We start from the raw sequence: 13766 nt of genomic DNA, 5'->3' as shown, positions 1-13766 counted from the left end.
ACCACACCAGGGCTTGTACTGCTAGGAAAAACCAATTGAGCCACACCAGGCATTCTGTTCCTGTCATAGGCCAACCACAACACACCAGGGCTCTTGCTTCTGGCGGGTGCCAACTAGAACACACCAGGGCCTGTGCTGTTGGCTGAGGCCATCTACAACACGCCACGTCTAGCCACAATAAATGACTTATGCCCATCTACATTTCACCACCACAGGCCCTGGTGAAATGTAGATGGCCTTAGCCAGCAACATACACCCTGGAAAAATTTAGTTGGCCTCAGCCAGTAACACAGGTTCTGGTGAAATGTAGTTGGCCTCACACTGCTGTACAGGCCCTGGTGTGATGAAGATGGTCTCACAGGGAGCACAGGCCCTGGTGAAATGTGTATGGCATAGGCCAGCAATGCAGGCTCTGGTGAAATGTAGATGGCATCAGCCGGCAACATACGCACTGGTGAAATGTAGCACAGGCCCTTTGGATGGGCTAATCGAACAACACTGGCCATGGTGAAATACGGATGGTATTGGTAAGCACCACAGGCACTGGTGTAATGTGAATGTCCTCAGCCAACACCAAAGGCCCTGGTGTAATGTGGATAGGCCTTAGCTAACACCACTGGCCCTGGTGAAATGTGCATGATATCGGCCAGCACCACAGGCCCTAATGTCGATGGCATCAATGAGCAGCAGATGCCCTGGTGGGGTTAAGATGGCCTCACAGGAAGTACTGTCCCTAGTGTAATCTGGATGGTAGAAGCAGGCATCACAGTCCCTGGTGAAATGTGGATGTTCTCAGCCAACAACAGTGGCCCTGGTGAAATGTGCATGATATCGTCCAGCACCACAGGTAATGTGGATGGCATCAATGAGCAGCAGATGCCCTGGTGGGGTGAAGATGGCCTCACAGGATGCACTGTCCCTCGTGTAATGTGGATTGAATTAGCCAGCACCACAGGCCCTGGTGTAATGTGAATGTCCTCAGCCAACACCACTGGCAGTGGTGTAATGTGGTTGGCCTCAGCCAACAACAGTGGCCCTGGTGACATGTGGATGGTATTGGCCAGCACCACAGGCCCTGGTGTAATGTGCCCTGTGCTGGTGCCTGAGGCCATCTTCAAAAATACAGAGCATGTGCTGCTAGTTAAAGTCTTATCTGAGTCTTTGAGTAAGGGTATTAGGCAAGCATGCAGGTATCGTTAACTCTGTAGTTCAATTGTAGGGTTGTGTTCCGATCTTCAGGTACTGGCCACCACACCAGGGCCTGTGCTGCTTGCTTTTTCCAAGTACAACACACCAGGGCTTGTGCTACCTTCTGAGGCCATCTCCACCACACCAGGGCTTGTACTGCTAGGAAAAACCAATTGAGCCACACCAGGCATTCTGCTCCTGGCATAGGCCAACTACAACACACCAGGGCTTTTGCTTCTGGCGGGTGCCAGCTAGAACACACCAGGGCCTGTGCTGTTGGCTGAGGCCATCTACAACACACCAGGTCTAGCCACAATAAATGGCTTATGCCAATCTACATTTCACCACCACAGGCCCTGGTGAAGTGTAGAAGGCCTTAGCCAGCAACATACACCCTGGTAAAATGTAGTTGGCCTCAGCCAGTAACACAGGTTCTGGTGAAATGTAATTGGCCTCAGACAGCTGAGGCCTCTCCACCACACCAGGGCTTGTACTGCTAGCAAAAACCAATTGAGCCACACCAGGCCTTCTGCTCGTGACATAGGCAAACTACAACACACTAGGGCTTTTGCTTCTGGCTGATGCCAACTAGAACACACCAGGGCCTGTGCTGGTGGCTGAAGCCATCTATAACACACCAGGGCTTGTGCTACCTTCTGAGGCCATCTCCACCACACCAGGGCTTGTACTGCTAGGAAAAAACAATTGAGCCACACCAGGCATTCTGCTCCTGGCATAGGCCAACTACAACACATGAGGGCTTTTGCTTCTGGCGGGTGCCAACTAGAACACACCAGGGCCTGTGCTGTCGGCTGAGGCCATCTACAACACACCATGTCTAGCCACAATAAATGGCTTATGCCCACCTACATTTCACCACCACAGGCCCTGGTGAAATGTAGATGGCCTTAGCCAGCAACATACACCCTGGTAAAATGTAGTTGGCCTCAGCCAGTAACACAGGTTCTGGTGAAATGTAGTTGGCCTCAGACTGCTGTACAGGCCCTGGTGTGGTGAAGATGGTCTCACAGGGAGCACAGGCCCTGGTGTAATGTGTATGGCATAGGCCAGCAATGCAGGCTCTGGTGAAATGTAGATGGCATCAGCCGGCAACATACGCACTGGTGAAATGTAGCACAGGCCCTTTGGATGGGCTAATCGAACAACACTGGCCATGGTGAAATACGGATGGTATTGGTAAGCACCACAGGCACTGGTGTAATGTGAATGTCCTCAGCCAACACCACAGGCCCTGGTGAAATGTGCATGATATCGCCCAGCACCACAGGCCATAATGTGGATGGCATCAATGAGCAGCAGATGCCCTGGTGGGGTGAAGATGGCCTCACAGGGAGTTCTGGGTCTGGTGTAATGTGGATGGCCAAAGCCAACAACACTGGCCCTGGTGAAATGTAGATGGCCTCAGCCAGCAACACAGGCCCTGGTTTGGTGAAGATGGCCTCACAGGGTGCACAGGCCCTTATGTAATGTGCATGGAATCAGCCAGTAGCACAGGCCCTGGTGTGGGGTAGATGGCCTCACAGGAAGCACTGGCTTTGATGTAATGTGGATGGCATCAGCCAATAGCACAGACCCTTGTCTGGTGAAGATGGTCTCAGCCAGCACCACAGGCCCTGGTGTGGTGATTATGGCCTCACAAGAAGCACTGTCCGTTGTGTAATGTGGATGGCCTCAGCCAACCAAAGTGGCCCTGGTGAAATGTGGATCATATTGGCCAGCACCACAGGCCCTGGTGTAATGTGAATGTCCTCAGCCAACACCGCAGGCCCTGGTGTAATGTGGATGGCATCAGCCAGTAGAAGAAACCCTGGTGAAATGTGGATGGTATTGGCCAGCAACGCAGGCCCTGGTGAAATGTGGATGGTATTGGCCAGCACCACAGGCCCTGGTGTAATGTGCATGGCATCAACAAGTAGCACAGGCCCTGGTGTAATGTGGATGGCATCAGCCAGTAGCAGAGACCCTGGTCAAATGTGGATGGTATTGGCCAGCAACGCAGGCCCTGGTGAAATGTGGATGGTTTCGGCCAGCACCACAGGCCCTGGGGTAATGTGGATGGCCAGCAGCACAGGCCTTTGTCTAATGTGGATGGCCAAAGCCAACAACATTGGCCCTGGTGAAATGTGGATGGTACCTGGTGTGGTGGAGATGGCCTCACAGGAATCATAGGCCCTGGTCTAATGTGCATGGCATCAGCCAGCAGCACAGACCCTGGTGTGGTGAAGATGGCCTCACAAGGAGCACTGGCCGTGTTGAAATGTGGATGGCATCAGCAACTAGCAGAGGCCCTGGTGTATTGTGGATGGCATCAGCCACCAACACAGGCCCTGGTGTATTGTGGATGGAATCAGCCAGCAACACATGCCCTGGTGAAATGTAGATGGACTCAGACAGCAGCACAGGCCCTGTTGTAATGTAGATGGCCTCATCTAACAACACTATCCCTGGTGAAATATGGATGGTATTGGTCAGCACCACACACCCTGGTGTAATGTGCATGATATCGGTCAGCACCATTTGCCCTGGTGTAATGTGGATGGCATCAACGAGTAGTACAGGCCCTGGTGAAATGTAGTTGGCCTCAGCCAGTAGCACAGGCCCTGGTGTAATGTGGATGGCATCAGCCAGCAACGCAGGCCCTGGTGAAATGTGGATGGTATCAGCCAGAAGCACAGGCCCTGGTGTGGTGACGATGACCTCACAGGAAGCACTGTCCCTGGTGTAATGTTGATGGCCTCAGCCAACAACACTGGCCCTGGTGAAATGTTGATGGTAGAAGCCGGCATCACAGACCCTGGTGTAATGTGGACGGCCTCAGACAGCAGCACTGGCCCTGGTGAAATGTTGATGGTATTGGCCATCACCACAGGCCCTGGTGTAATGTGAATGTCCTCAGCCAGTAGCACAGGCCCTTGTGTATTGTGGATGGCATCAGCCAGCAACACAAGCCCTGGTGAAATCTGAATGGTTTCGGACAGCACTACAGGCTCTGGTGTAATGTGGATGACATCAACGAGTAGTACAGGCCCTGGTGAATTGTAGTTGGCCTCAGCCAGTAGCACAGGCCGTGGTGTAATGTGGATGGCATCAACGAGTAGTAGAGGCCCTGGTGAATTGTAGTTGGCCTCAGCCAGTAGCACAGGCCCTGGTTTAATGTGGATGGCATCAGCCAGCAACACAGGCCCTGGTGTGGTGAACATGGCCTCACAGGGAGCAGTGGCCCTGGTGTAATGTGCATGATATTGGTCAACACCACAGGCTTAGGTGTAATGTGGATGGCATCAACGAGCAGCAGAGGCCCTGGTTGGGTAGCGATGGCCTCACAGGAAGCACTGTCCCTGGTGTAATGTGGATGGTAGAAGCTGGCATCACAGTCAGTGGTGTAATGTGGATGGCCTCAGCCAACCAAAGTGGCCCTGGTGAAATGTGGATGGTATTGACCAGCACCAAAGGCCCTGGTGTAATGTGAATGCCTTCAGCCAACACCACTGGCCGTGGTGAAATGTGGATGGCATCAGCAACTAGCAGCAACACACTCCCTTGTGTATTGTGGATGGCAACAGCCATCAACACACTCCCTTCTGTATTGTGGATGGCCTTAGCTAACACCACTGGCCCTGGTGAAATGTGCATGATATCGGCCAGCACCACAGGCTCCAATGTGGATGGCATCAACGAGCAGCAGAGGCCCTGGTGGGGTGAAGATGGCCTCACAGGGAGCACTTGCCCTGGTGTAACGTGGATGGCATCAGCCAGTAGCACAGGCCTTTGTGTATTGTGAATGGGATCAGCCAGCAACGCAAGCCCTGGTGAAATGTGGATGGTATCAACGAGTAGCACAGGCCCTGGTGTAATGTGGATGGCATCAGCCAGCAGCACAGGCCCTGGTGTCGTGAAGATGACCTAAGCCAGAAGCACAGGCCCTGGTGTTGTGAAGATGGCCTCACAGGGAGCACTGGACTTGGTGTAATGTGGATGGCCACAGCCAACAACACTGGCCCTGCTGCAATGTGGATTGCATCAGCCAGTAGCACAGGCCCTTGTGTATTGTGGATGGCATCAGCCAGCAACACAGGTCCTGGTGTAATGTGCATGGCATCAACGAGTAGCACTGGCCCTGGTGTAACGTGGATGGCATCAGCCAGTAGCACAGGCCTTTGTGTATTGTGGATGGGATCAGCCACCAACAAAGGCCCTGGTGAAATGTAGTTGGCCTCAGCCAGCAACACAGGCCCTGGTGAGGTGTAGGTGGCCTCAGCCAGAGCCACAGGCCCTGGTGTGGTGTCGGTGGCCTCAGCCAGCAGCACAGGGCCTGCTGTAGTGAATATAGCCTCGGCCAGAAGCACAGGCCCTGGTGTGGTGTAGGTGGCCTCAGCTGGAAACTAAGGCCCTGGTGTGGTGTAGATGGCCTCACCAAGCAACTAAGGCCCTGGTGTTGTGTAGATGGCCTCAGCCAGAGCCTCAGGCCCTGGTGTGGTGTAAGTGGCCTAAGCCGGCTTCTCAGGCCCTGGTGTGGTGTAGATGGCCTCAGCCAGATCCACAGGCCATGGTGTGGTGTAAGTTTCCTCAGCCGGCAACTCAGGCCCTGGTGTGGTGTAGGTGGCCTAAGCCCGAGCCACAGGCCCTGGTGTGGTGTAGGTGGCCTCAGCCAGCAGCACTGGCCCTGGTGTGTTGTAGGCAGTGTTGAGTAAGTTACTTTAAAATAGTAACTTAGTTACATTACTAGTTACTTCTATCAAAAGTAACTCAGTTACTTCAAGTTACTCGTTACTTTCAAAGTAACTAGTTACTAGGGAAAGTAACTTTGGTTTTACTCAGAATTATCTTGTTAATGTGTTGCTTCCATAACTTTGCCAGTCTTCTAGCTTGCTTACTTGCCACAAGTGCACTGTGCCACCTACCAATAGAAAGGAAAATATAATGTGCATATTTCCACGAGAGAAATCCCACGCCTGGACCGTCATTGACTGCTGCCATAATTCTAGCCTACGTCACAGCGTCATGTGCGCCTTTTACATCCAACACAAAAACTGCAATCGTGGTGCTTTGATTGTACTCAGAACTTGGAAATTCTGCCTCCTGAATAGGAAGATGTAGGTAACACCAGACTGCAGATGAGCTGCTTACAGGGCTGGACTGGGACAAAAAATCAGCCCGGGCATTTTGACTAGAGACCAGCCCACCATTATAGGAAAAATCATAAAGCCTTTGAATGAAAACAAACACTGTTGTGACAGTGATGTACATTGTTTTGATGGTATATATGCATCAATCTATCAATCGTTTGTTGTAAGATTCAGATAATTATTTTTTAAAAGCTAGACATTTTAAATGAGAATAAGAAAGAAAAGTATTTCTTTGTGCCCACCTCTCCCTGTTAATGCCCCACCTGCCCCCCTGGCGAAACTTTGCTAGACCCGCACCTGCACAGTTACCAGCTGTCAGCTACCTAAAAAAGGATCCTGGGGTTATCTGTCTCTCAGAAACAGTTCATAACTTCCCTTCAACTCATTTATGTCACCTAAAAGGTAAACCTGTTTCTCCATCACCTGTTCAGCTCTGATGATTCAGTAAGGACGTCTCCTGGTTTCATTTTCATGTTTCCCTCTCACCAGATAACCAAACCGATATCATGACCAGCAGCTTTTTTGCAGCTGTGGCTCCAGCAAACATCAGCTGATACTAGAAATTAATATTAAATAAATTTTAACAACAGCTGATCAAGCTTAAACGTGCTGCTGCTGTTTAACGCGACATCCGGTGGTTTCTTTCTGGCGCAAAGTGGGCGATAAACAAACAAGAGAGCCAATCAGCTGATCATTGATCAGTTTTCATGATTGAAGTAGAAACGGGAGAGGGAGGGGGGAGAATGAAAGAAGAAGAGGCAGCTGTGCAGCAAAGACACAGAATAACTCCAGCTTTGTGTCTTTTTCATTGTAGGTCCGGGACAAACTGTTCCTTTTCACCTCAATAAGAAACGCGTAATATTTTCTCTGAATACCAGACGGGATCCCGTCTGGTATTCAGAGAAAATATTACGCGAGTTATTAGAGTTGCCAACCGTCGACGGTTGGCAACTCTAATAACTTATGAACTTATGAACAAAATAAAGTTCAACATCATTAACTTCATAGCACCCACCCAGCTGTATAGAAACGCCGTCATGCTAGCTAGTACGCACTACGGAAAAAGTCAGAATAACGAAAATAAACTCCACCTAAACTTGGTTTATATCTGACCCAGATAGACTGCAGGTCATAACTTCTTACCTGAAGTTGGACCGGCGGCCGCCTCGGGTCTCTTTTCCTTCTGCGTCCCCTTTCCCTCCTCCACCTGCTGCCTCCACCACTTGCTAATGTTATTGAATCTGTGGAAGCTCCGCGATAGCCACCACACGAAGTAACGAGTAACGACCCTATCTAAATCCCAGTAACGACTAACGCGTTCCTGATTTTGGCATAATAACTAGTTACCGTGCTCGTTACCACAATAATAACGTAGTTACTGTAACGCGTTACTTAATAACGCGTTAGTCCCAACACTGGTTGTAGGTGGCCTCAGCTAGCAGCACAGGGCTCTGGTGTGGTGAAGATAGCCTCGGCCAGAAGCACAGGCCCTTTTGTGGTGTAGGTGGCCTCAACTGGCAACTAAGGCCCTGGTGGTGTGTAGATGGCCTTAGCCAGAGCCACAGGCCCTGGTGTGGTGTAGGTGGCCTGCTGAGGCCATCTACACCACATCAGGGCCTGAGTGTGGTGTAGATGTAGCGAAAGACCCCCGCTCTTTCGCTACTCAGGTTAAACATGATATAAGTCACTCGGATAACTTAAAAATGCAATTGTTTTATTTGTTCCTGTTGCAAAATCAGTTTTACCCCAGTTCTTTTTAATTCCTTGAGCATCCAGAGACGGCACCGGACTCATTAGTCATTTTCACAAAACTTTTATTCATCTTTATTCATCTTCATTTAAGCATGCACTTCTAGAAGGGAAGACGAGGCCGGTGTGTCCCTCTGCAAAATCTTCACCCCTTTGTTAGTTACAGCCAGCTTTATAGAGTCGACCCCATCATAAACGCGCCCCCCCCCCCCCCCCCCCCCCCCACAGTGTGCTGCAAACTCTGTGTCTGTGTCTATGTGAGTGCTCGTGTGTGACTGTGTACGCATACCTGTGTGTATGTGTGTGCACGTGAGTGAGTGTGCGTGACAGTTAAAACACTGTGGGTGTAGGTGACTCCCTAGAGGTCATAAAACCCATTTCCCTTCCAGACCACAGTTATCCAGTTACAAATGTTGAGACCTTTCACAGTTCAACTGGGGGAGGGGTCTTCTACAATCTACTCCTAAGTTCATGACACAGTCAGGCCTTTATTACATTGAGGGCAGTGTCAGTGTCTCTACAATAATTCTACATTCTATGTTAACACATTTCTAAACTCTAAAATAAGCTAAACATTTCTACATTCCGGAGTAAATCGGTTTGGCTGAGATCAAAGTTATTAGATTATTATATTAAATAAAACTTTATTAATCCTTCGAGTGGGTTCCTGTGGGATTTTCACACAGCTGAATAAACGTGCCAGAAGCACGTGCCCACGAGCTGTGGGTAGTGACCGAAAGGACGAGATCGCGGATACAAGCGGCGGAAATGAGCTTCCTCCGAAGGGTGGCTGGCATCTCCCTTAGAGATAGGGTGAGAAGTTCGGCCATCCGGGAGGGGCTCAGAGTAGAGCCGCTGCTGCTCCACATCGAAAGGAGCCAGCTGAGGTGGTTTGGGCATCTGACAAGGATGCCCCCTGGGCGCCTCCTGGGTGAGGTGTTCCAGGCATGTCCCACCGGGAGGAGGCCCCGGGGCAGACCCAGGACACGCTGGAGAGATTATATCTCTCGGCTGGCCTGGGAACGCCTTGGTGTTCCCCCGGATGAGCTGGAGGAGGTGGCTGGGGAGAGGGAGGTCTGGGCCTCTTTGCTTAGGCTGCTGCCCCCGCGACCCGGCCCCGGATAAAGCGGATGAAGATGGATGGATGGATGGATGAATAAACGTTAAACAGAAAACTGATTAAACAGAAGTGTGAGACGGTCGAGAATTTACGCCAGTGTCCTGTTATATTTTAGATAGCAAAGAGCAGACGGCCGAGTTTATTAAACTCCACCGACACAGTGGTGACGCAAATCTGAAGGCTAGACCGTCCCATTTCACAGCCTCACACTTCCGGCCTTCTCGGTCTTTGAAGGACCCGGCCCACGTAGACCGCGAAGGCCGGGTCCTCCGAAGGATGCAGCCGACGTTTTGGGACACAGCTATGGTCAGCATCCTGACAGCCCAATGGACGAAGCTGTCTCTCAGTCTGTGTGTTCTGGCCCGGAGGCTCTTCAGTATCCTTCCTGATGGCAGCAAACTGAAGGGATGAGTGGAGTCACCTGTAATAGAGAGGACCTTCCAGATGAGGCAGGTGCAGTAGATCTCCTGGGGAGGGAGGCAAGAGAGGTCCCCACAATGCTCTCGGCTGCTCTCGGCTGCTCTCACTACCCGTTGTCATTTTTTCCTGCAGAACCCAGTGCAGGAGTCATACCACACAGTGATGCAGCTGGTGAGGATACTCTCAACTGTGCCTCTGTAGAAGGTGCTCATAATGGGGGTTGAATCTTTTGTGCTTCTCAGTTTGCAGAGGAAGTAGAGTTGCTGTTGGTCTTCTCCACATTGAGGGACAGGTTGTTGTTGCTGTACTACTCTACCAGATGGTTAACTTCACCCCTGTAGTAGATCTCGTCGTGGGTCAGCAGAGTGAAGAGAAGGGGGCTCAACACACATCCTTGGGGAGCCCCCGTATTCAGTGTTCTTGGGCTGGAGGTGTTGCTGTCGACCCGTACTGTCTGCTGTTTTCCTGTCAAGAAATCTAGCAGCCCGTTATACAGCAAGGTGCTGATCCCCAGCAGATCCAGTTTGTGAATGAGTTGCTGGGGAATGATGGTGTTGAATGCTGAACTGAAGTCTATGAACAGCACTCTGACATATGAGTCTCTAGTGTTCAGATGTGTGAGGGCTGAGTGAGGGGCAGTTGAAATTCCATCATCAGTTGAGCGTTTTGTACCACCACTGGTTCGTATGCGAACTCAAAGGGATCCAGGTTGGGGGAAAGCGATAATTTGATTTGATGCATGACTAACCGTTCAAAGCACTTCATAATGATGGAGGTGAGTTTGACAGGATGGTAGTCCTTAAAGCAGGAGGTAGATGACTTCTTGGGTACAGTAATGATGGTGGAGGCTTTGAGGCATGTGGGAACGACGGCCTGACCCTAGTGATGTGTTAAAGATGTCTGTGAAGACATTTGTGAGTTCCACAGCATAGTCCGTCAGTGCTCGTCCAAGGATGTTATCAGCACCTGGAGCTTTGCGTGTACTAATTTTGGCAAGGGATCTCCACACACTGTCTGGGGATTGTGTCACCACGGTCTGTAGAGTGGGCTTGTAGTCTGTGATGGTTTGTATTCCTTACCACTGCCTCCAAGTATTTCTGCTGTCGCTGAAGCTTTGCTCTAGCTTATGCCACGTGACAGGTTTGCCCTTGCTGTTCTTAGGCTCACCTAATTCCCAGCTCTGAAGGCTTGCATTTTTCAACCTTTGGAGCATTTAAACCTGACCTGTGAGCCATGGTTTCTGATTGGCCCGGACAGTGATAGTCCTGGTCTCTGTGACATCATTGATGCATTTTGGGATGTAGGCAATGACAGTTTCTATAGTCTGAAAGTCTGTGGTGTTGTCGTGTGTGGCAACCTGTGGTGGAAAAGCAGTCTTGCAGTGCCTCTGAGGACCCTTCTGGCCACACCTGTACCTGCTTACGAACTGGTTTGGTGACTTTGACCAGGGGCCTGGGGGAACCCATGGCACCCTAGGTTTCCGCCTGTACTGACCCTTATGCAAAATAGGTGGAATTAAGACACAGTTCCAAAAGCAAACACAACTGATTAGTGCTGAGAGTGGTCCTGTTGCTGAGGTTGGGGTGATCCTGTAATCTCTTATGAACTACCTCCAACGCTTCCGTGACTGGGATGCAAGTGAAGACAGATGTAACATCTCTCTCTCACTGTACATGTACTGTGTATAAAATTAGAGAAACATAACCTGCACAAACAAAATAATTTGCAGGACATGTCTTTGACATCAATTTTGTTCGATTTGAAGAAGGTAGGGGGGCCAACTTCACTCACATGTGTTTATAAGGTTGGGAAAACCTGCAGTCAGCTGAGACTGAAGAAGTCACTTGGATGAGTGACGAAACGTTTCTCCAACTGAAAATGTCCAGATGAACAGAATCAACCTTTTGGGACTTACTTACCTGGATGATTAAACATGCATCAAGATGTTATTTTATTAATATCTTTAAAATGATAGCAGCACAAACAAAAATTTTTGCAGCACAAACGTAGCACAAACGTTTGATACCACTTTTCTTGGATTTGGGTAATGTGGGGGGGCTGGTTGACCTGTGATGACCTCTAGAAATTTTTTATTAATATCTTTAAAATTATAGCAGCACAAACAAAAATTTTTGCAGCACAAACCAGCACAAACGTAGCACAAACGTTTGACATCAATTTTGTTTGATTTGGGTAATGTGGGGGGGCTGGTTGACCTTTTGACCTTTACATTTTCATTAATATCTTTAAAACAGAAGCAGCACAAACAACAATTTTAGCAGCACAAACCAGCACAAACGTAGCACAGTTGATTGACACCCATTTTGTTTGATTTAATTAATGTGGGGGGGCTGGTTGACCTCTGATGACCTCTAGAAATTTTTATTAATATCTTTAAAATTATAGCAGCACAAACGAAAATTTTTGCAGCACAAACGTAGCACAAACGTAGCACAAACGTTTGATACCACTTTTGTTGGATTTGAAGAGGGGGGGGGGGGGGGCGGCAACTTCACTCACATCACACCCTGGGCGCTTACCTGGGAGTATATTGATTACTCCCAGGGGGAGTCTGCTGAGGCTCCACCCCTGTCTGCCACACCTGGAATCACATGACAATATGTGAATCTTTAATCAGCATTCACAATAATAGATTTGGATCTCAATACTGTGAATATTAAATTGGCATTCACGATAAGAAACTTTTTGTCCTACAAAACATATAGTGGGACTGTTTGCTTTGCAACAACCCCATCAATAAACACTGACACTGTTGTATTAGCACCTAAACATCCACACCACAACATTGCCTCCAGACAGTGATTTGGTATGCTTCGGATCATGAACTTAGCAAGTTAATGTTGTTTTCATAAGTCCAAAGAAATTATTTCCCTTTTTTTTTTCTATTCTTTTGTTTTATTGAGATTTTTCCTGAAATCGTGTTCTTGTGTAACCACTGTTTTGAATATCTTTGTAAACCCCTCTCATCATGAAGGTATCTCTTGACTGTAGACTTGGCAATGATACACCGACTTACTGAACACAGTTCTTCACAAGATGTTTTGGGTTTATTATGAGTTTTGAGGTTGGAGATCCGCCTTAACGCTCCTTAACCTGCAACAATCTCATATTGAGAATTCAGTGAAAGTTCAACATTTGGAATTAAATCTTGGGCTCCAGATCTTCTCAATGATTCATGATATCACATAGGAACAGGCTTGGTTCTCTCTCAATTACATTTGAGCCTTTGAAAATGGGATACTATGCATAATCAGAACCAAAATCAGAATTATGTTTATTGCCAAGTTTTTACACAGATGAGGATTTTTTTCTCGATGATATGGTGCAAAAAAATAGCAATACAGAAAATTGAATATTTGGTATTTACAGTATATATAATATATGCATCTTTATATAAATACAATAAGAATATATAGTAACTTCTAGTTTTCCAATATCTCTGCTGCTCACGCTACATGTTAGTCTGACATGACATTAAAATGTTAGCTTTAGATTTCCAAATTGCCTTGGTCATGAGTGGATTAACCACCACTAGAGGGAGACAGAAGACTGCATTTCATTTAGTAGTCTTTGAAATTTTCTCAAAATTTCACTGAATTATTTTCATGTAATTTTTTACACATAGCAATTAACAAATGAAATGAAATATTTAAGTCAATGATCCAAGACACTGTGTCCATGATGATGTGTTAATTGATTTTTCCAGTACATATACTCCTGTAACATGTTGAAAAACTTGATCTTGATGAGATGGCACATTTTAAGCCTGAATTCTTTTTCTTTTTCTTTTGTAAAGAACCACATATCACACAAGGTTCATTCAAAGCTCATCTGAATGTTGGTGTTTGTATACATCTCAACAGATGAGCTGTTACTTACAGAGTTCAGGGTCTTATGGTGGAAAAGTTTGTAATTATGCGAGCTGCTCTGGATAAATCCTCTGCTCCATCTGAGTCTCAGTCCACAGAACCTCACAGTATTCCCAGCAAACAGATGACTTCACCTTATAGAAACCTTTTAGAACTATTAATTTATCTTAGCTGTCATGTTTTTTTCAGTAGGTAAGTTAACCAAAGTTATTATTACTGAATCTAAACCTAATTATCACAATAGTTTTTACC

The sequence above is a fragment of the Neolamprologus multifasciatus genome, chromosome 6 (assembly GCF_963576455.1).
Source record: "Neolamprologus multifasciatus chromosome 6, fNeoMul1.2, whole genome shotgun sequence".
NCBI classification, from domain to species: Eukaryota; Metazoa; Chordata; class Actinopteri; order Cichliformes; family Cichlidae; genus Neolamprologus; species Neolamprologus multifasciatus.
This window is presented reverse-complemented; position numbering follows the sequence as displayed.